Below are 21,543 nucleotides of genomic sequence, written 5' to 3'. Positions count from 1 at the left end.
TTTTTCAACTAAATATATTTTAAGGGAGTATGCAAGGCACAGATGTCTGCTTCGCTTAGCCGAGTTCTGCTACAAGCAAACTGAACCTAGTATGTGGGCGCAGTCAGGCCTGCTGTCAGACAGGACACTAGTAGGACTTAATGATGTGACACTATATACAGGAGCAAGAGTTTTCCTGACAGTGTAATCTGACCAGGAAAAACTCTGTGCTCTAAAAGATGCCCCTAGCCCAGAGCAAGGGTTCAGAGTTTTACCTGGTCAGGTACGTGGTTGATACAATTATACAAGTGTGTGTGTGTGTGTGTGCACCTGTGTGTATATGTGTGTCTTTGCACCCTGGCTCAAGGACACAAGTGTAGCATCTGGTATATGGGCGTTTGGCTGGCCCTCATGATCGCTGGCTCATTTTGTATTTTAATACAACCGAGTTCATCAGCAATACTGATGGGTAACAAGGCCAGATTGTAGGTTTTAGAGAGAGGCAGAAAGAGACAGAGAGAAAGAGAGARATGTCAGTCAAATCACTGTGTTCTAATCTAACATGAGTCTCCGAACTCACTCCATAATTTTCCCCAGCAGCACCCTCCGGCCTCTGTTTATCTGCCCTCATTTTCCTTGGTCTGTATTTCCCGCTGTTCCCTGAATACACTGCTGTGTTTTCCCTTGCTGTGTGAAGTTTAGTGCACGTTTGGCGATGGTGAGGGTTTGATCGTCAGACAGGTAGAGAACGTCTTTGAATACTAAAACGTAAACACGTGTGTGTGTGTGTGTGCGGGTGTGTGTGCATGAGAGAGAGAGAGAGAGAGAGAGAGAGTGAAAGTACACCATGGGACACACTACTGACTCTGGTAGACATGGCCCCCTATCCTCATAGATATTTAATTTCTCGCTGTGATATTATCAGTTTTAGCATGTAAATCTTGGTGGKGCAAAAAATCTAAATGTGGGATGCATGCCAGCAAAGACACTAMACAACACAACACTAAACAATACATTATTTGCACTATACTACAAATGCCTTGTCTGGCAGCGAAAYAGATAATTCAGCCTCATTTACTGCCTTTTAAAAAACATAGCTGATATGGCTGACTTGCTTAAACAAATGTGGTTTCTACTGACAATTGAGATGTACAAACTATGGCATAAGGGGTCGACAAGCGGATAAGAGGCAATCCGTAATTTCGATTAAGACATTAATGAGCGAGCTAGGACAGACGTAGTCAAAATAACTATTTGATCAGTTCTTTTGAAATGTACAGCAACAGAATTCAGAACATGGGCCAKTTTTACAGTGTTCTCCCTGTACACCARGTCAGAACCGTAGGATAAATAAAGGGGGAATTTTGTGAGGATTGACGCTGGAGATGAGAAGCAAGKGAAAACATGAAACAGAACAGGAACAGTGTCTGGACAGAGGAAAAATAACAACATCAATGCTGACACAGGGAACAAACTGAGGAGCAGACAGGTATAGAGGGGGTAATCAACAAATTAATGGAGTCCAGGTGAATCCAATATTGCGCAGCTGCACGTAATGATGGTGACAGGTGTGCGTAATGAAGGGCAGCCTGGCACCTTCGAGTGCCAGAGAGGGGGAGCGGGACTGTCGAGGCATGGGCACTGGACAAGCTGGCTGAGGCGTAGAAGCCTGACGAGCCGGCTGAGGCGTGGGAGCCTGACGATCCAGCTGAGGCGTGAGAGCCTGACGATCCCGCTGAGGCGTGGGAGCCTGACGGGGGTCGGCGCCTGCCGAGCCAACCGAGGAAAGAAGACCTCTTGAGCCAGCTACGGCGTGGAAGCCCGATGAGCTAGCTGAGGCACCCCCGGTTCCATCGGTGACGGCACCCGGACCCAACGTCACCAACCAAAACAAAAAACAAAAACTCTCTGATGCTTCCTTTCATGGTGTCAGCATTCTGTGAGGATCGACGCTGGAGACGAGAAGCAAGTACAGGGAGTGAACATTTAATAAACAACGGACATGAAATAGAACAGGAACAGCGTCGGGACAGGGGAAAAATAACGACATCAATGCTGAMACAGGGAACAAACTGAGGAGCAGACAGATATAGAGGGGTAATCAACAAAAACAATGGAGTCCAGGTGAGTCCAAAATTGCGCAGCTGYGCGTAATGATGGTGACAGGTGTGCGTAATGATGGGCAGCCTGGCGCCCGAGAGAGAGAGCAGGAGGAGACATGACACATTTAACTTCTTGTGAATAGGGGGCGCTGTTTTCACTTTGGGRAAAAATCGTGCCCAATTTAAACGGCCTCGTACTCTATTCTAGATCGTACAATATGCATAKTATTATTACTATTGGATAGAAAACACTCTCAAGTTTCTAAAACTGTTTGAATTATATCTGTGAGTAGAACAGAACTCATTTTGCAGCAAACTTCGAGAGAGGAAGTGAAAAATCTGAAAACGATGCTCTGTTCCAGGGCCTGCATATTCAATTGCCTAATATTTATGGATATGCATGCACTGCATACACCTTCCACTAGATGTCAACAAGCAGTGGAAGGTGGAATGGGGTGTCTAGCTTGATCTGAGGTCGAATAAGAGCTTTTGGAGTGACAGGTCCGGAATTTCCTTTCTCTACCTAGGCGCGGGAAGGACATCAATATTGGCTTCTGAAAAGCGTTCGGTATACACGGTTCTGATTTTATTTGATAGATGTGATAAAAACATCATATAGTAGTTTTTTTCAACCGAGTTGTATCAGTTTATTCAACGTTTATTGCGACTTTTGGAATTTTCCTTTCTTTGCGTCAGGAGAAGATGGGCATGTTCGCGGCCACATGGCGACTAAGGTTGCAATTCGACAGGAGAAAAGGACATTCTAAAACCAAACAACGATTTATTCTGGACCTAGACTCCTCTGTACAAGATTCTGATGGAAGCTCAGCAAAAGTAAGAACAATTTATGATGTTATTTCGTATTTCTGTGGAAAATGTTGAGTCCTAATTTCCGCCCTTTTTGCGGGCGCTGTCTCGCTATAACGTAAGCTGTTTGTTATGGTAAAGTTATTTTTTAAATCTAACATGGCGGTTGCATTAAGAACTATGTATCTTTCATTTGCTGTCCAACATGTATTTTTTTAGTAAAGTTTATGATGAGTTCTTTGGTCAGATTAGGTGAGTGTCCAAACTAGCTCCGGACAATTCGGTGCTACATATTCACAATGTATAACCACGGTTTGCAGCTCAAAATATGCACATTTTCGAACAAAACATAAGTGTATTGTATAACCTGATGTTATAAGACTGTCATCTGATGAAGTTGGTCAAGGTTAGTGATTAATTTTATATATTTTGCTGGTTTTTTGCGATCGCTACCTTTTGCTGCTGATAAATGCATTTGTGTGTTTGGCTATTGTGGTAAGCTAATATAATGCTATATTGGTTTCGCTGTAAAACACTTAAAAATCTGAAATATTGGCTGGATTCACAAGATGTTTATCTTTCATTTGCTGTACACCATGTATTTTTCATAAATGTTTATGATGAGTATTAGGTATTTCACGTTGCTCTCTGTAATTATTCTGGCTGCTTTGTTGATATTTTTGATGGTAGCTGCAATGTAAAACTATGATTTATACCTCAAATATGCACATTTTCGAACAAAACATAAATTATTGTATAACATGTTATAAGACTGTCATCTGATGAAGTTGTTTCTTGGTTAGTGACTAATTATATCTCTATTTGGTCGGTTTGTGATAGCTACCTATGCGGTAGAAAAATTGTGAAAATATGTGGTTGAGTCTTTTGCTATTGTGGTTAGCTAATAGAAATACATATTGTGTTTTCGCTGTAAAACATTTTAAAAATCGGAAATGATGGCTGGATTCACAAGATGTTTATCTTTCATTTGCTGTATTGACTTGTGATTTCATGAAAACTATTTATATGATATCCCTGTCGCGTTAGGCTAGGCTATGCTAGTCAGCTTTTTTGATGAGGAGGATCCCGGATCCGGGAGAGAAGAAGCGGTAGAGGTTTAAGCAGACAATGAAATCTCTTACAATATTCAATGATTACATTTCTCAAAAACAGGTTATAGGCTACATGTGCACCACCAAGTCAGAACAGTAGGCAAAATTAAGAGGTGAAAATAGACCAAATTATTAGGGTGAGGCACATGGGCTACTAACAGCTTACTTCACAACATACACTTACTATTACTTTCTTAACTACAGTATACATATCTCCCTGGCATATTACATCATTTATGCAGCAGCATACAATACATTTTTAGTCTCACCTTGTTGTGCTGTGCTGACTTGAACAGGATGGTGGCGYGGAGGTCCTTTCATGGGCAAATTTTGTCATCAGACTTTGTCATCAAAGTCTGGCATTCTCTGGATTYATGGTGCTTTCAAGACAACTGGGAACTCTGGAAAAAAAKGGTTGAATCATGATAACGTCAGTGATCTTCAGGTCGTAGCTCTAGAAAGAGGCCCGAGTTCCCGATTTACAATTACGAGTTGGATGAAAGTTTAAAACGTATTTTCTCAGTCGTAGCTCGTTTTTCCAGAGTTCCCAGTTGTCTTGAACTCACTAAAGTCAGATTTTGCAGTTCCGAATTAACAGTTGTTTTGAGCGCGGCACAAATCATGCTTCATTGACAACATGGACAAAGTTGAATGTTTATAATTTTAAACTAGGAAAAGAGACCCTTAATCTTAGACTTGGGACCACACAGCCACTCCACTGAATAGCAGGCTAATGATTACTTTGCAATGTTTGCAGTTAGCCACTGATTCCTTCCAAACCACTCATTGTTGAATTTGCGATTTCCAACTTGCTGTGTAATGTTTATGTCCAATGGCCGATGAGCACCGATACGTTTTATCTATAATTTCTCTTCATTATTTCTCTTCATATGACAAGGATTAAAAAGGATTTGCCAGTAGATTGTCGACTTGATTCATGATGATGACTGCTAGCTAAGAAAGTATGAAAGTATGATGTTGACAAGTCCAATCAWAGCTACTGTAGATATAACGTGATTTGACGTCATTTTATCTGTGGACCTTGAGCCTTCTTGGATGGGCACTACTAATGTAAATCTGTGGCAGCACACAAGGGGCAGGAATTTTAGAGCTCTATCCTTAGACTTGGTGGTGAAGTAGTGTCCCCATGAATGACAGAACACCGCTCAATGCTCCGTATTTTCTACTGGCTTGCCCCACCACCACAGAAAGCACTGAGCTAGGCTGAAACACCTGCATTTTGGAGCTGCCTTACTCAAGAAAACAAAAACGAGACCATGTTTGTATGCAACTTTTTTAACTCAATGATATATCTATATTTTTTACATTGTTTGCTAAACTGATATGTGACACGTATTAATGCCAAAATAACATSCAAAACAGGCAAGCCMYCCCAAAAAAAATCWAAAAATGTGGGCTCTGCCCCATCTGCCCTGAATGACRGGTCGCCACTGGATATTATCCACTAAATACTACCTTGTTTAACAGGGAGGAAGTGCTTGAATTATAAACATTGAGCTTCACTCATATGGCATCTCATCATGGAGTCAGTGTGACAATTTACTGGACATAAATTTATATTTTTGACAGGTTCACATAAAAACCTAACCCCCAGCTTTCTCCCTTTTATATGCCACCTATTTTATTCTTCATCCTWTTCATCCCTCTGACATGTTGACAGAGTCATTTTATCATTTATTTGGTTTAACTTCTCACCCTCTCACAGATTGAGATTGAAACGTCTGATATGGATGGACAATGACGGACATTTTTGTGCCAGGGTCTGACATCAGACAATGTGTAAAGTAATTCAGTGTTGCACTCGTCACTGACACCCGTTCATATTCAAGGCAGTGTGATTGCTTGTGGGGAGCTCTCACCTCTAGAAAATACAGGGGGAAATAGAGGAAAATAACCAAATGAAACGGAACATTGTCTGAATACAATATCTGTTGAATAGAGAGGAAAACAGTGGCCATTTTTTCTCAAGCGGACCTGCCATTCTTTCATCTTGTCCTCACATACCCACCCTGAGAGAGATAGAGAAGGCGGAGGTGGTGTAATATAGTGTTGTACTGTGTGTGAGAGGGAGCAGAAATGTTTCAGGAATCACTATTAGGGAGCATTCACCCTTGAGGAATCTCAGGTCGTCCTTGTAACAATACCCATCACACCCCCTCCCTCATATTCCATTCCCTCTCCAACTACAGCGCTCAATCCCCCCCTCTCCACCCGCCTCCCCTTCCTACATCCCTTCCCTTGTGCCTGCAGATAGTGACCATATTGGAGAAGGGTTGGATTGGCTGTGCTCCTATGAGCGGCTACCAGCTGCAGTGCATGTGTAATCTATGCGTTGCGTTTTGATTGATCCATGTGTGGGATGCTTCACTCTGTATAGAGACATTGAGCTGACTTCGTGCAGAGAGGGAAAACGCTAAAAGGTTGAGGAATTAATTGATTTATGAACAGAAAWGGGTCCGTACTAACCTCTCTTTCTTGTCCCGTGGAGGATTTCGTACCAATCCCGCGCTAAAGGCGCGAAATTATTCCGGTCACGTCGCGCGCTGAAAGCCGGCTGTCCTGGAGCTTTGGTGCTCTGTGCACGCGAGATAGCGCAGCGCGCGGACACCTGCAGTAGAATGTAGCGGGAATTCCCCTCCTAAACCCGCGCAAGGAGGTAAGTAAAAAAAGAGATAAACCATTKACATTATGTTTATGATTCTATATAGGTTATAGGCTGCCGTTAGCCTTCCGCCATGTCAACCTCGACACATATATATATTGCATCTTGAGAGTTAATTTATCTATTGAAGGATCATTTGTTTGTTTTAGACATTGATATAAGAGAAGTTGGAAGACATTGTTGAATTGAAAAATKTTGAATTATGCAACATTAACACACATGTTGCAGTTGCGGCCACATGGCAAGGATGCAGAGTCGGTAGAAGTGTGCGATCAGCCCAGAGGGTCGGGAAGAGACGTCCATAGAGCGTCAATACCAGCTCAGTAACCTAACGTAGCCATGGCAGTAATGGGATGCTTACCAAAGCCTGTCCTGCCGAGGAGTGTCTCTGTCGAATGGTTGTTTTTAAGGATGCTTTGGAATGACAAATAAACATAAATCGGCCATGTGCATAGTTGTTACTGTGTATGCTGTAATAGTACATGGTCTAGTTTTTTTTGTATGCTTCATTGTGACAAGTAGGCTAAATGTTAGACTACTATAGAGGCATATTGTCATTGCAAACACCACTGACTGTCACATAGCAGGGGTATTTAAAAACAAATGCATTTTGTTTAAGTTTGTCCCAGATAGGCAAAATTAAGGAAGATGAGAGAAGAGCCATGTTACAGCATAGACAAGATGGACTAGTAGCGGGCAGTCCTTTAGGTAGTCAGTTGCACTACTGTAGTAAAACAGCTTTGTTTTCATGCAGTCGACATCCATTTATGACCTAAATGTATAGAGTACTATCAGACAATCACACTTCCATATTATATCCCTTCCCTATAGGCTGCCTGCTATACAGCCCTAGTCAAAAGTTTAGACACACCTACTCATRAWTTTTTTTTAGGGGGGGTTCTTTATTTTTCCTTTTTTTCTACATTCTTGAATAATAGTGAATACATAACACATAACACATGGAATCATGTGGAAAACAAAAAGTGTTAAACAAATCAAAATATATTTTATATTTGAAATTCTTCAAAGTAGCCACCCTTTGCATGATGACAGCTTTGCACACTCTTGGCATTCTCTCAACCAGCTTCATGAGGTAGTCACCTGTAATGCATTTAAATTAACAGGTGTGCCTTGTTCAAAGTTAATTTGTGGAATTTCTTTCCTTAATGCGTTTGAGCCAATCAGTTGTGTTGTGACAAGTTAAGGGTGTTATACAGAAGATAGCCCTATTTGGTAAAAGACAAAGTTCATATTATGGCAAGAACAGCTCAAATAAGCAAAGAGAAATGACAGTCCATCATTACTTTAACCTCTCTAGGGTACGTGAGACGGTAGCGTCCCACCTCTTCAACAGCCAGTGAAACTGCAGGGCGCCAAATTCAAAACAACAGAAATCCCATAATTAAAATTCCTCAAACATACATGTATTTTAYACCATTTTAAAGATACACTTGTTGTAAATCCAGCCACAGTGTCCGATTTCAAAAAGGCTTTACGACGAAAGCAAACCAAACGATTATGTTAGGTGAGTGCCTATTCACAGAATAACACAGCCATTTTTCCAGCCAAAGAGAGGAATGATGAAGATCATCAAAGGTTAATCATAGGACTTCATGTTACACAATACATGTATGTTTTGTTCGGTAAAGTTCATATTTATATCCAAAAATCTGAGTTTACATTGGCGTGTTACGTTCAGAAGTTTCAAAACATCCTTTGAATTTGCAGAGAGCCACACCAATTTACAGGAATACTCATAATAAACATWGCTAAAAGATACAACTGTTATGCATGGAATTTTAGATGCACTTCTCCTTAATGCAACCGCTGTGTCAGATTTCAAAAAAGCTTTATGGAAAAAGCAAACCATGCAATAATCTGAGTCAGCGCTCAGAGCCCAATCAAGACACAAATATATCCGCCATATTGTGCAGTCAACATGTCAGAAATAACATTATAAACATTCACTTACCTTTGATGATCTTCATCAGAATGCACTCCCAGGAATCCCAGTTCAACAATAAATGTTTGTTTTGTTTGATTATGTCCAAATTCCTACTTGTTGTTCTAGCGTTCAGTACACTTTCCAAACTCACGACGCGCGGGCAAGTCCAGAGGAAAGTACGGACGAAAAGTTWAAAAAGTTATATTACAGTCCGTAAAAACATKACAAACTAAGTATTGAATCAATCTTTAGRATSTTTTAACATAATTCTTCAATAATGTTCCAACCGGAGAATTCCTTTGTYTTCAGAAAAGCAAATGGAACGGGAGCGAACTCTCATGTGAACGCGCATGGTCAGCTCGTGGCTGCTGGCAGACCTCTGACTCATTCCCCTCTCATTCGCCCCCACTTCACAGTAGAAGCATCAGACAAGGTTCTAAAGACTGTTGACATCTAGTGGAAGCCTTAGGAACTCTTAGGAAGCATTAGGAACATTACCAATATCCTACTGTATCTTCAATAGGAGCTGAGTTGAAAGTCGACCAACCTCAGATTTCCCACTTCCTGGTTGGATTTTTTCTCAGGTTTTTGCCTGCCATATGAGTTCTGTTATACTCACAGACATCATTCAAACAGTTTTAGAAACTTCAGAGTGTTTTCTATCCAAATCTACTAATAATATGCATATTCTAGATTTTATGGCTTTGTAGCAGGCTGTTTACTCTGGGCATGCTTTTCATCCGGAAAATACTGCCCCCTACCCCAATTAAGACATGAAGGTCAGTCAATCCGGAAAATGTCAAGAACTTTGAAAGTTTCTTCAAGTGCAGTCGCAAAAACCATCAAGTGCTATGATGAAACTGGCTCTCATGAAGACCTCCACAGGAAAGGAAGACCCAGAGTTACCTCTGCTGCAGAGGATAAGTTCATTCACTGCACCTCAGATTGCAGCCCAAATAAATGCTTCACAGAGTTCAAGTAACAGACATATCTCAACATCAACTGTTCAGAGGGGACTGCGTGAATCATGCCTTCATGGTCGAATTGCTGCAAAGAAACCGCTATTAAATACACCAATAAGAAGAAGAGACTTGCTTGGGCCAAGAAACACGAGCAATGGACTGGACCGTGGAAATATGTACTTTGATCTGGTGAGTCCAAATATGAGATTTTTGGTTCCAACTGCCATGTCTTTGTGAGACGCAGAGTAGGTGAACGGATGATCTCAGCATGTGTGGTTCCCACTGTGAAGCATGGAGGAGGAGGAGGTGTGATGGTGTGGGGGTGCTTTGCTGGTGACACTGTCTGTGATTTATTTAGAATTCAAGGCACACTTAACCAGCATGGCTACCACAGCATTTTGCAACGATATGCCATCCCATCTGGTTTGCGCTTAGTGGGACTATCATTTGTTTTTCRACAGAAAAATGACCTAACAAACCTCCAGGCTGTGTAAGGGCTATTTTACCAAGGAGGGTGATGGAGTGCTGCATCAGATGACCGGGCTTCCACAATCACCCGACCTCAACCCAATTGAGATGGTTTGGGATAAGTTGGGCCGCAGAGTGAAGGAAAAGCAGYCAACAAGTGCTCAGCATATGTGGGAATTATTTCAAGACTGTTGGAAAAGCATTCCAGGTGAAGCTGGTTGAGAGAATGCTGGGAGTGTGCAAAGCTGTCCTCAAGGCAAAGGGTGCATACTTTTAAAATCTAAAATATATTTTGATTTGTTTAATACTTTTTTGGTTACTACATGATTCCATATGTGTTATTTCATAGTTTTGATGTCTTCACTATTAAGCTGCAATGTAGAAAATAGTCAAAATAAAGAAAAACTCTTGAAGGAGTAGGCGCGTCCAAACTTTGGACTTGCACTGTATGTATGTGTTTATATAGGCCTAAGCTACTATATAAACTTCTATAGCATCTGAGTGTTTTGTTTCAGAACTAGCCTATGGATCACTAGATTAAAGTATCTCTATAACCGATAAGCCTACTGTTATCAAAGAGGCTGTGTAGAGTCACACAGTATTTTACATTGCCTGTGTATTTGTATGCAATCAGTTGTGTGTTGTAGGAGCTGCTTTCCCCCTCATTCATATTGCTGCTTGGGGAGTCCCTGTTGTGAAACCCAAAGGGATTGTCTCAAAAAAACAATTCCCATTCCACTCACATTTTTTGTGGCCCCCCCTCTTGATGGCAGAGAGAAAACGTGAGTTTTAATGTWAATTTTCTGCAATTCTACACATKTAGCCATGGGGCAGGCATAGAGAATATGTTGCAGGTTTTATGCAGTTCTACACMTTTTGCCATGGGGCAGAGATAATGTTTTGCAGTTTTAAAGGTAATTTCCTGCTGTTCTACACATTTTGCCATGACTTATGTCATGGAATGATATCTGAGTGGGAGTGACTAGCAAAATCAATGGGGGCCCCCTGGAGGTCAGGGCCCCTGGGCACGTGCYCTGTATGTCCRGTTGGTATTCAGCCATGATTACTAAAAGTTTAGATAACTAGCTAGACTAACTTACCAATGTAAAAATTGTTAGCTGACATGGCTAATTGAGTGACTGTCAGTTACTGACAAAACAAGAGAACTACTGATGCACAACCAAATTTCGAACTTGCACCTTGTGTCTTCTACTATTCTAACTCTCAAAATTAAGTTGAGACCCCCGCTGACTTTCTAAAAAGACATTTTAAAAACGCTTATGACGCTTATGCCTGGAGCCRGCCCTGTGTGTGTGCGTGTGAGAGAGAGTGCGAGCGAGAGAGAGAACGTGTGTGTGCATACAATTTACAATTTTGCACACTAGAGTGTTTGTTTGGTGTTTATCTTTCTGTGCATGATGTGGTGCACGTGTGTGTATTTATGGAGGATTTGATGGTGGATGTGGTGGGGGAATATATTTCTACAAATGTGTCACTCTACAGCTAGCTGCTGCAGTAATTGAGCGAAGCTGTCATATTTGATTTCTGTACAATGAGTAAAATATTTGCTCCCTCCTACAGTTGTTCTGTAATGCACTGAATGTTCTGATGTAGAGGCTAATACACTCACTATCCTAAGATTTCACAACATCATGAGAGTCACAATTTGCTTGGAAGTCTAGGGACATCAGAAATAAGAAAGGCTAAGAAAGGTTGTTGTTTAAGGCAGTTGTCTACGGTTAAGTCATTTGTGGTTTTGAATGTGTTCATACAGTATGTTTTTATCTGTGTTGGTATATCTGATGGGCTTTTGTGTTGTGAATCTGAGGGCCTACAGTACACAGACTCACTGGTTCCAGCTATTCCTTTTTTCCTAAGACTGCTGGAGACAATTATTCTTAACAGAGTGGTTGCAGATCCCAACTTTTCCTGGACCTTTCTTCCTGCCAACTAAAGGTCCGAGAGGTCTCTACAGTACGTAGATAAAAAAAATTGCATAGCTGCATAGCTCACTCTGCTGCCGCTTCAATGATCGGACGTCTTTTCCTGTTGTAGTCTACAAACTTCGACATGTTGCACATGATCGATATGTTGTTTAACAAACRTATTTGTCTGTTGGAACAGTAGGCTAGGCTATTGCAAACATAAGCACGACACAAACAGGCAGTCTAATTAGCAATTTCATGTTATTTTTTCAGAAGGGAGTACATGCAGCTATTTAGGCAGCATATCAAACACAAGCAAGACACAGACACGCAGTCTAAATAATGATTTAATGACATTTTTTCATCGTCATTGCAACATTGGCATGGTAGGGAGCAGAAAAGCAGTCAAAGTAGTAGTGTTCTTTTTCAGGATACAATATGGCAGCATAACTATAAAGATTACATCATCRCAAATGTATGTGTGTGGTTAAAAAGCAGATTGTTTTTCCCCAATGCAATGTGTAGACTGCGCCCTGCTTGTGCTGCTGCAGTATCCTTAGTTACAACAGAYRGAGAARGTTGCAGCCTATGTCCTAAATTACCCTTAGTAATATAAGGCAGAGACATAGGCTACATCATCATGTTGATCAAATTGGTTGAGGGTTCAGAAGAAGGTGAATAAAGAGAGAAAAGTGAAGGGTAAGTTGAGCAGCAGATACGTAAAAACAAAATAGTGTGTAAAATAACACATGCGCAGAACTTGAATCGGACCTTCAGCTCTAGGGAAAAAAGATCCAGGGGGGTGGGGCGGTTACGTACGGATCCGCAGCCTCGGCTTATTCTTAATGGCCGGATATTTAAAGTCATCCTCGAACCACAGGGCTCCATGCACCTCCAAAACCATCTCTAATCTTTTCTCTCTCTGACTCAGAAGGTTTGAACAGGGTTGGATGAATACAAATGAATATGAAGAGGGTTCAGTTTTACACAGTTCTACGGTGCAGACTTTTCCCATGRGTAAAGCAGTGAGGTGGCTATGTAAAATTAGAAGCACATTGCAATTAATTCACTGATCCAAGATAATGAGTGACGAGAAGAGATTTCTCCACCGCACAAGAAATACATTGAGAAAGTGAGAGAGATGTGTGTGATCCAAAGCTAGATAGGATAAAAGTAATGAGAGGGGGTGGGATGGAGGGACACATGAAAAGCAGACAAAATGGATAGATGGAAAGATAAATCGCCAGTGAGGTGGAGGGAGACACTAAGGAGAGATACCCCATCAAGGAGGGGGAGATCGCTGTGAAAGTGGGGAGATAAAACACAAATGTGTGTGCTTTTTTATCCGTTCATGTGTCTGTGTGAGTGCATACGTGTGTGAGTGTGTGTGTGTGCTTGCTGTGTGTGTTAACGTATGTGTGTGAACGTGTGCACGTGGGTGTGTGTCTGTGCTATGTGTGCCCGTGTGCATCCGTTCATGGGTGTGAGAGTGTGTGTGTGCCAGGAATGCGTGTATGCATGTGTAGTATGGCAAGGTCACGTGCAGGACAGTATGGTGCTGGTTTCCCTCTCCTTCCGTTGTTGAGGTCTGTCACTGCAGTGTGATAGCCTAGCGGAGGGAGTGAGGGACATGACAGTAGTGGCCCTCCCCGCCTGCCCAAATGATGCCCTGTCTGCAAGAGATAGATGGGATTCATTGAGCTCTAATTGCCTTCTGGAGAGATTTAACTTCATCACTTTAACCCTACTTAGGCCTCTCATATCTCTCATCTGCCTGTCTGTCTGTCCTGTCTGTCTGTCTGTCTGTCTTGTCTTGTCTGTCTGTCTGTCTGTCTGTCTGTCTGTCTGTCTGTCTGTCTGGTCTGTCTGTCTGTCTGTCTGTCTGTCTCTCTCTCTCTCTCTCTCTCTCTCTCTCTCTCTCTCTCTCTCTCTCTCTCTCTCTCTCTCTCTCTCTCTCTCTCTCTGTCTCTGTCTCTGTCTCTGTCTCTGTCTCTGTCTCTCTCTCTGTCTCTCTGTCTCTCCTTTCTGCTATTGTCTATCCTCTGTTCTTTTCTCTTTCTCTCCCTTTGTTCTAAAAATGTAACCTCTCTTGATCTACCCATATTCCTGTTCCTGTTTTTCTCTCCCTCTCCCCCTCTCTCCCTCTCCCTTGGCTTGTTCAGGCAGATGTTGAACTGTAATGTTACAATGGGACTCTGGCGTATGGTGAAATTGATCCATGGCATGCCCTGACACAAACACAGGCTTGATTGGATTACAGTTAACTAGGGGGGAGCACTGAACAGTGGGAGAAGACAAAATAGATGATGCAGAGCTGGAGGGGAGAGAAACAAAAACAAAACTACACCTCCGTCCCAACACCAGCAACCTGCTTATCTGGGACAAATTCATACATAAACACTTCCTAAAAGTGGCAAACTGTCTGCTAAAACTTTAGTTTTCATGTGGGGGGGGACATGGAATGACAAAGGGGAAAATACCACACCTGGGTTTCAAATACTTGTGAATTTGATTCAAATACTTGTTTGAGCTTGTCTGGTTTAATAAACCAACAGAAAAGTAGCCTACTAAAATTGCAAACCCGCACATCTGGCACGCCAGGTAGACTCAAGCAAAGCTCAAAGTATTTGAATACATTTTTTAAGTATTTGAAACCCAGGCCAGGTCAGAAAAATACACAGGATTTGAATGCTTTTCTTGGAAAACAGTGCAATTTCTGTGAAGCTGGTTCTCACAATTTATGAGATTGTCAYGTTTTTTCACCTAAAATGGCCATTTGTGCCCCAGACTGAACATTCACGTCTCATGACAGAAAGGTCGTCACAAACTGACGCCACCGTTGCTTAGCACCGCTTAGCACTTAAAACCCCTCAAGTAATGTGGGAGTAATTATGGGAAAAAAATGTATCCTAATGAATGTAATTATAATCCACTAAGTTATTGTTCAACAGCACTACATATCACATTGTGCTAGAATACACAACCTACCAGCATCATAATTTCTCTCCATGCAGCCTGCTATGCTTAAACCCTCTCCGTCATAGCTTGATTATACAGTGACTCAGTGGCGCCTGATTTGGATTCATTCTCTTTTTTAAAGAGGCTTGATTGCATTGCGGTCTTGATTGGCCTTATTGATGGGCTGGTACTTGTAATGGCTAAATGACAGACTTGGTCTCTCGGGCTGGGGATAGTTATGTGATGTGAGAAGGTTTTATAACGGATGCTAAAGCAACTTCCATTGACAACAATCTGATAAGCCGACACATGATAATGATGACACTGCCCCAGAGGACCCAAGGGTTACCTGGAGATCAAGGTCCTCTTCATCTATAGCTATCCTTAGGGGTTCCTTACTGTACCAGGGCCATTTTGGACAGGATTTGGGTTCACCTCAGGCATGTGGATGTGTTACTGGGTGGGTGAGTTGTGGGCTGTTTTGTGAAGGTGTTAGGCCAACTGTGTCCGTTTGTGTGAGTAAGGCAGAGAGAGAGAGTGGGAACCAAAGGCTCGTTTAAAGAGCAAATATTGGTATTTATAAGGAAATACAACATGTTGGTGATAGAAATGAGTAGAGTTGTAATTACAGAGATTACAGAGATTTCCATTGGAAATCTGTTTTTAATTGGTATTATAGCTGATACAGAAAGAGCTTTAAAGGTCTCAACATTTACATTATGAGGAGATCCTGAAAATATGGAGAGAGAAAACGAGCAAGAGAAGTTGGAGGCATGTTGGATGGAAAAGAGGAGAGAAGAGGAGGAGGGTTTGGGAGTGGTCAAATCAGAGCTGGATAGAGGGAGTGAATAGGGCTCAAACATTCCCCTCAAACGATTACACGACTCAACATCCATCTGCACCTCTATACCTCCATCCCATTCATCACTCCTTCCCTACATCCCCCCTCTCTTTTTATCTCTTTCTGTCTCACTCTCACTTTCAAACAGGTGGATGGGATCCAGCAGTCTTTTAAACACACAAGATGTAAGTTACCACAGATGCTTACCAATCTTCAAATGGGAGTGGGTTTGTGTGGTTTGGTGGTGGTGATGTGGGATAGAGGATACGTTCCTGTGTGAGGGTTTGAAGCAGTGGATGGTGGGATAGGCTGTGTGTATTGGTGGCACAATATGGCGTGTGTGTGTGTGTGTGTGTGTGTGTGTGTGTGTGCTCGTGTGTGTGTGTGTGTGTGTGCTCGTGTGTGACATAGCCATCCCTGAGGTGGGACGCAGTAGGCAGTGTGTGTACATATGAGTGTGTATATCAGTGTATGGTTAGGTGGTGGGGGTGTGCATTAAGCGAACTGAGCAGAAGTGAAAATGACAGGTGGAGCGTATTCTATTATTTTACTGTCAGATTTTTAAATAGCATATCCCAGTAGCGCTAAACAAAATAGCCGTAGTGAGAATATTTCTATTTACTATTGATGACTGTCCAGAGAAAATAGAGTGAACCGGGCAGCTACATTTCTTTTCTCATTTGGCTTCTTTGCATTGAGCTGGCAATAGCATGCTCTGTGTTGGGCTTGGACAGGCTGCTKTTTCTGCTAGGTGTTGGTTGGCTGCCAGGGAGGCTGCTGGCCCAGCTGGTGGCTGCTAGCGGTTAGCACTGTGGGATGAATTGAGTGGGAAAATTAAGCCTTTGATCGATTGTCTCACTGCGGACATTAGAAACACCTAAGACAGCCATGAGTCAGCAGTCTCTTCACTCTCTTCCCATCTCTCTCTCTTTCTCTAGCCCTCTTATTCTCTTTCTCTCTCGCGATCACTCTCTCTCTTCCTCCAACCCCCCTCTCTCTTTCTCTGTCCCTCCCCCTTACTCCCTCTCTCTGTCAGTACCCATCTATCAATACACTTTATCACTATATTTTCACTCTCGATTTAGTGGTGGTCTCTGTCCTTTTGCAGATGTCACACCATTTTGTCTCCCAAGGCCATTGCTGTGTGTGTGTGTGTCTTAATGAGAACCTGTCACATTGACAGCCGGATCTGTTTATAGATTTGCCTCCTGTGACAGTGGAACTATAGGAGCTTGACTAGCTGTCAGTCAACTCTCACCTATGCCATAGCAACAGAGCCCCATAACTGTAGTAGATGGAGCAGAGTTCTCGCTCTGGTTAGAGTGGCACACCTCTACTTCGGACCAATAAATACTGTTTTTTGTGTTTATTTGTTAAATCTGTCAACAAGACAGTGTGCACTTAATTCTATTATAAGTTCTAAAACAATGATTCTATCTGCTGGTTGAGTCTAGTAGTTCGATCAAATTGAACGTCATGAGCTCGATAGCCATAAGCAAGGTCTATTGGTTGCCTGCTAGGTGAGATGGTAGAACTTGCTATCTTTCTGAGAACAATGATGTGTGACTGGTACAAAGTTTGTACATTGATCTGAACAGAGTCAAACTAATGAAGAGGGCACAGAGGAACACACAAGGCTCTGATGTCACCCCCTGAGTCCAAATTAAGCTTTTGAATGGGTAATGAGGGGCCTCTTGTAGGCAACTGGGATCTTATTGGTTCCTTTGACTTTGGCCAAATCAGTTGATTGATTGCTTGTTTTTTGTTAGGAGTTTATGCTCCTGGTTGGGGAGATGTGCTGGATCTGCCATCAAACTTTAATGACCTCAGGGACTGGCATTTTCCCCTCRTTTCTCCTCTATTTGGGTTGTTGTTAAATAGAACATGAGGCTGGTTGTCTTCATCTCTTCCCCTATCCCMTCCATCTCTGTCTGGCCTGTCAATCACATGCCTGCTGGGCTTTGTGTCTGTTGTGTGTCACCTTGCTTCCAGCAATATTGTTCACTGTTTACTGCATACTTGGCTGGCCAAATAACACACACAGGCGAGTGCATTAGTATTTTATTGTATAGTCCAAATTATCACTTTTTATAACGGCACAGGGCGAGACCCAGATGCAGACACAGGAGGCAGATGGTTCGAGTCTCTGAAATGTATTAAACAACAAGGGGCAGGCAAGAGGCAGGTTGAGGACAGGCAAAAGTTCATAAACCAGGTCAGAGTCCAAACGGTACAAGGCGGCAGGCAGGCTCGAGGTCAGGGCAGGCTGAGTGGTCAGGCAGGCGGACTTAGTGTCAGGGCAGGCAAGAGGTCAGAACCGGGAGGACTAGAAAAACGGAGACTAGGAAAAACCAGGAGCTCGGAAAAACACGCTGGTACGCTTGACAAGACAAGACRAACTGGCAACAGACAAACAGAGATCACAGGAATAAATACACTGGAGATAATGGGGAAGATGGGTGACACCTGGAGGGGGGTGGAGACAATCACAAAGACATGTGAAACAGATCAGGGTGTGACACTTTTAGCACTCGGTGGTCTATAGCAACTTCCTATGAGAATAGGCTTTAGGTAAGACAGATGAACCTGTAGCTATATTACTTCCACATCATCTGACATGAGATCGTCTCTCAGTCTAACAGGAATATTACTCTGGACATATATAGCATATACACCTCCTCCATTTGCATTCCTATCTTTTCTGTATATGCTATAACCATGTATAGCTACTACTGCATCATCAAAGGAATTATTTCTGTGTGTTTCAGAGATGGYCAGAATATGAATGTTTTCTGATGTTAGTAAGTTGTCAATTTCATGAACCTTGTTTCTCAGGCTACATACACTCAAAAGTTTGGGGTCACTTAGAAATGTCCTTGTTTTTGAAAGAAAAGCACATTTTTTTGTTCATTAAAATAACATCAAATTGATCAGAAATACAGTGTAGATGTTGTTAATGTTGTAAATTACAATTGTAGCTGGAAACAGCTGATTTTAATGGAATTTAATGGCTAATTGATCATTGGAAAACCCTGTTGCAATTATGTTAGCACAGCTGAAAACTGTTGTTCTGATTAAAGAGGTAATAAAACTGGCCTTCTTTGGACTAGTTGAGTATCTGGAGCATCAACATTTGTGGATTCGATTACAGACTCAAAATGGCCAGAAACAAAGACCTTTCTTCTGAAACTCGTCAGTCTATTCTTGTTCTGAGAAATTAAGGCTATTCCATGCGAGAAATTGCCAAGAAACTGAAGATCTCGTACAATGCTGTGTACTACTCCCTTCACAGAACAGCGCAAACTGGCTCTAACCAGAATAGAAAGAGGAGTGGGAGGCCCCGGTGCGCAACTGAGCAAGAGGGCAAGTACATGAAGAGTGTCTAGTTTGAGAAACAGACGCTTCATTAGTCCTCAACTGGCAGCTTCATTAAATAGTACACACAAAACACCAGTCTCAACGTCAACAGTGAAGAGGCGACTCYGGGATGCTGGCCTTCTAGGCAGAGTTCTTCTGTCCAGTGTCTGTGTTCTTTTGCCCATCTTAATCTTTTCTTTTTATTGGCCAGTCTGAGATATGGCTTTTTCTTTGCAACTAGTGAAAAGGTTAATCCAGTCTTCTCTAATAAAAAAAATGATCTAATTTCTGAATCACGCTTGTAACGTCAGTAGGCTACAGTAGACTTGCTTCAGAGGGGGAGGGGCAGGTAGCCTACACACACACACACACACTGGCAAAGATTTTCAGCTGGCAGGCAGACACTGATTGAGGGCTTTGCATAGGCGCTTTGTTGCGTTTTTTGTGGGACTGAAAAAAATGCCTGTTAAGTAAATTAACATTATTAACCGCTTCCCATGCTTTTAAAATAACGGTTCTGTTCTGGAATAGTATAGCTTATTTTCGTTCCCGGTTCTGATTCTGTTCCATWAAAAAAWTTATTTTGCAGTTTTCTGTTCTGTTCCCTGAACCGGTTTCAATCCCTGTTTAGAACAGGTGGACAGTGACAGATAGGCATTGTCTCACTTCAGTGTTTCTTCTGAGGCAACTTGTTTCCCTGTCTGGAAAAAAGGTCTCTGGCCCCTGGTCGGCTGGAGAGTTGATGTTTCACCTCAAATGAGCTAGATCGGCATGGTAACTACAAATAGTACTACTGGAAGTAGCAAACACAAGTTGTTGATCACAGCAGTTATCTGAAGATGAACAGCTTGGCACTGCAGTTACAGGTTTTTCCTCTTGGTTACTGATCGCATGTAGAGACCTTACTATTTTCTCTTATCATTCTGTCTACCTCGTTTACGTCCATTTTCTCCCTGCCATTTCTCAACACCATCTATCTCTCTCTCTCTCTCTGGCTCTGCCTCTTGGTACTCTCTTCATCCTCTCGCCTCTTGTCAAAAGGAATAACTTGAGTTTACCTCTCCTTACATTTTTACATTATTACATTTTTGTCATTTAGCAGACACTCTTACAGTTAGTGCAATAGTCTTAAAATAGCTAGGTGGGACAACCACATATCACAGTCATAGTAAGTACATTTTTCCTCAATAAAGTAGCTATCAGCAAAGTCAGAGCTAGAAAGCGGGAAAAGAGTCAAGTACGAGTGTTCGATTACGAAAGCGTTTTTTTGGAGGGGAGGGAGTGCTTTGAGTGCTCGGTTGGGGTGCAGGGTTTGAACATAGATAGGGAGGGGCAGTTCCTCTTGCTGCTCCRTAGGCAAGTACCATGGTCTTATAGTGGATGCGAGCTTCAACTGGAAGCCAGTGGAGTGCGCGTATGAGTGGGGGGGCTTGGGAGAACTTGGGAGAACTTGGGAWGGTTGAACACCAGGTGAGCTGCAGAATTCTGGATAAGTTGCCGGGGTTTGATGGCACAAGCCAACAGAGAGTTGCAGTAGTCCAGATAAGAGATGACGAGTGCCTGGATTAAGACCTGCGACGCTTCTTTTGTGAGGTAGGGTCGTACTCTACGGATGTTGTAGAGCATGAATCTGCAGGAGCGAGTCACTGCTTTGATGTCCATCATGTTGTCCATATCAATATAGGGTCACATAGGAACAACACCAATCTATCATTCTTGTTGTGTTCACGGACTGGAACATATTCAAGAACAACAACGCTCTGCCATTTCCTGTTGCTAAAATGCTAATAGTTCGCCCAACTTCAGTTTATCTAAATCGCTGTGAAATATATTTTCAATAACCAAAAATATTGTATTTTCAGCTGTTTGAAGCTGGTGTACAAAACCAACTTTAAAAGAAATTACTTTTTTTAACTAGGCAAGTTCGTTAAGAACAAATTCTTATTTACAATGACGGCCTACACCGGCCAAACCCGGACGACGCTGGGCCAATTGTGCGCTGCCCTATGGGACTCCCAATCACAGCCTGTAATCAAACCACGGTGTCTGTAGTGACGCCTCAAGCACTGAGAAGCAGTGCTTTAGACCGCTGCGCCACTCAGCAGCCCAATTACAAAACTTAAGAACAGCAGRCATAGAAATAGCTCACATAGAACAGATCTTCCACTTCTTAGACGTGCTTTCAATGAAGATTGACAGATCTATAACTCATATTTCTATGTGAATTTGGTCAGGTTGCCCAAAAAGTTACATATTGCAGCTTTAAGCACTGCGCTGACCAGCTGTCCCCTGTTTTCAATTATATATTCAACCAATCACTAGAGCAATGCACTGTTCCTGCCTGTTTCAAATCCTATATCGTTGTTCCAGTCCCCAAAAAACGAAGTGTCCTGTCTGAACGACT

At 42.3% G+C, this 21,543-nt stretch overlaps 1 protein-coding gene and 1 long non-coding RNA gene across 2 annotated transcripts in view; both read left to right on the top strand.

Annotated features, from left to right (window-relative positions):
• The window catches only part of LOC139028380 (uncharacterized), a 112,001-nt gene that overhangs the window by 19,098 nt on the left and 71,360 nt on the right, over window positions 1-21,543 (top strand). The window lies entirely within an intron of this gene.
• Window positions 6,299-21,543, top strand: part of LOC111970117 (G-protein coupled receptor 22-like) — a 29,405-nt gene continuing 14,160 nt past the window's right edge. Inside the window, exon 1 of the mRNA XM_070445614.1 lies at window positions 6,299-6,677. The gene's annotated coding sequence lies outside the window, so the exon portion shown is untranslated. The remainder of the gene's footprint in view (window positions 6,678-21,543) is intronic.

Source organism: Salvelinus sp. IW2-2015, linkage group LG11 (assembly GCF_002910315.2).
Source record: "Salvelinus sp. IW2-2015 linkage group LG11, ASM291031v2, whole genome shotgun sequence".
In the NCBI taxonomy this organism is placed as follows: domain Eukaryota; kingdom Metazoa; phylum Chordata; class Actinopteri; order Salmoniformes; family Salmonidae; genus Salvelinus; species Salvelinus sp. IW2-2015.
This window is presented reverse-complemented; position numbering and strand designations above follow the sequence as displayed.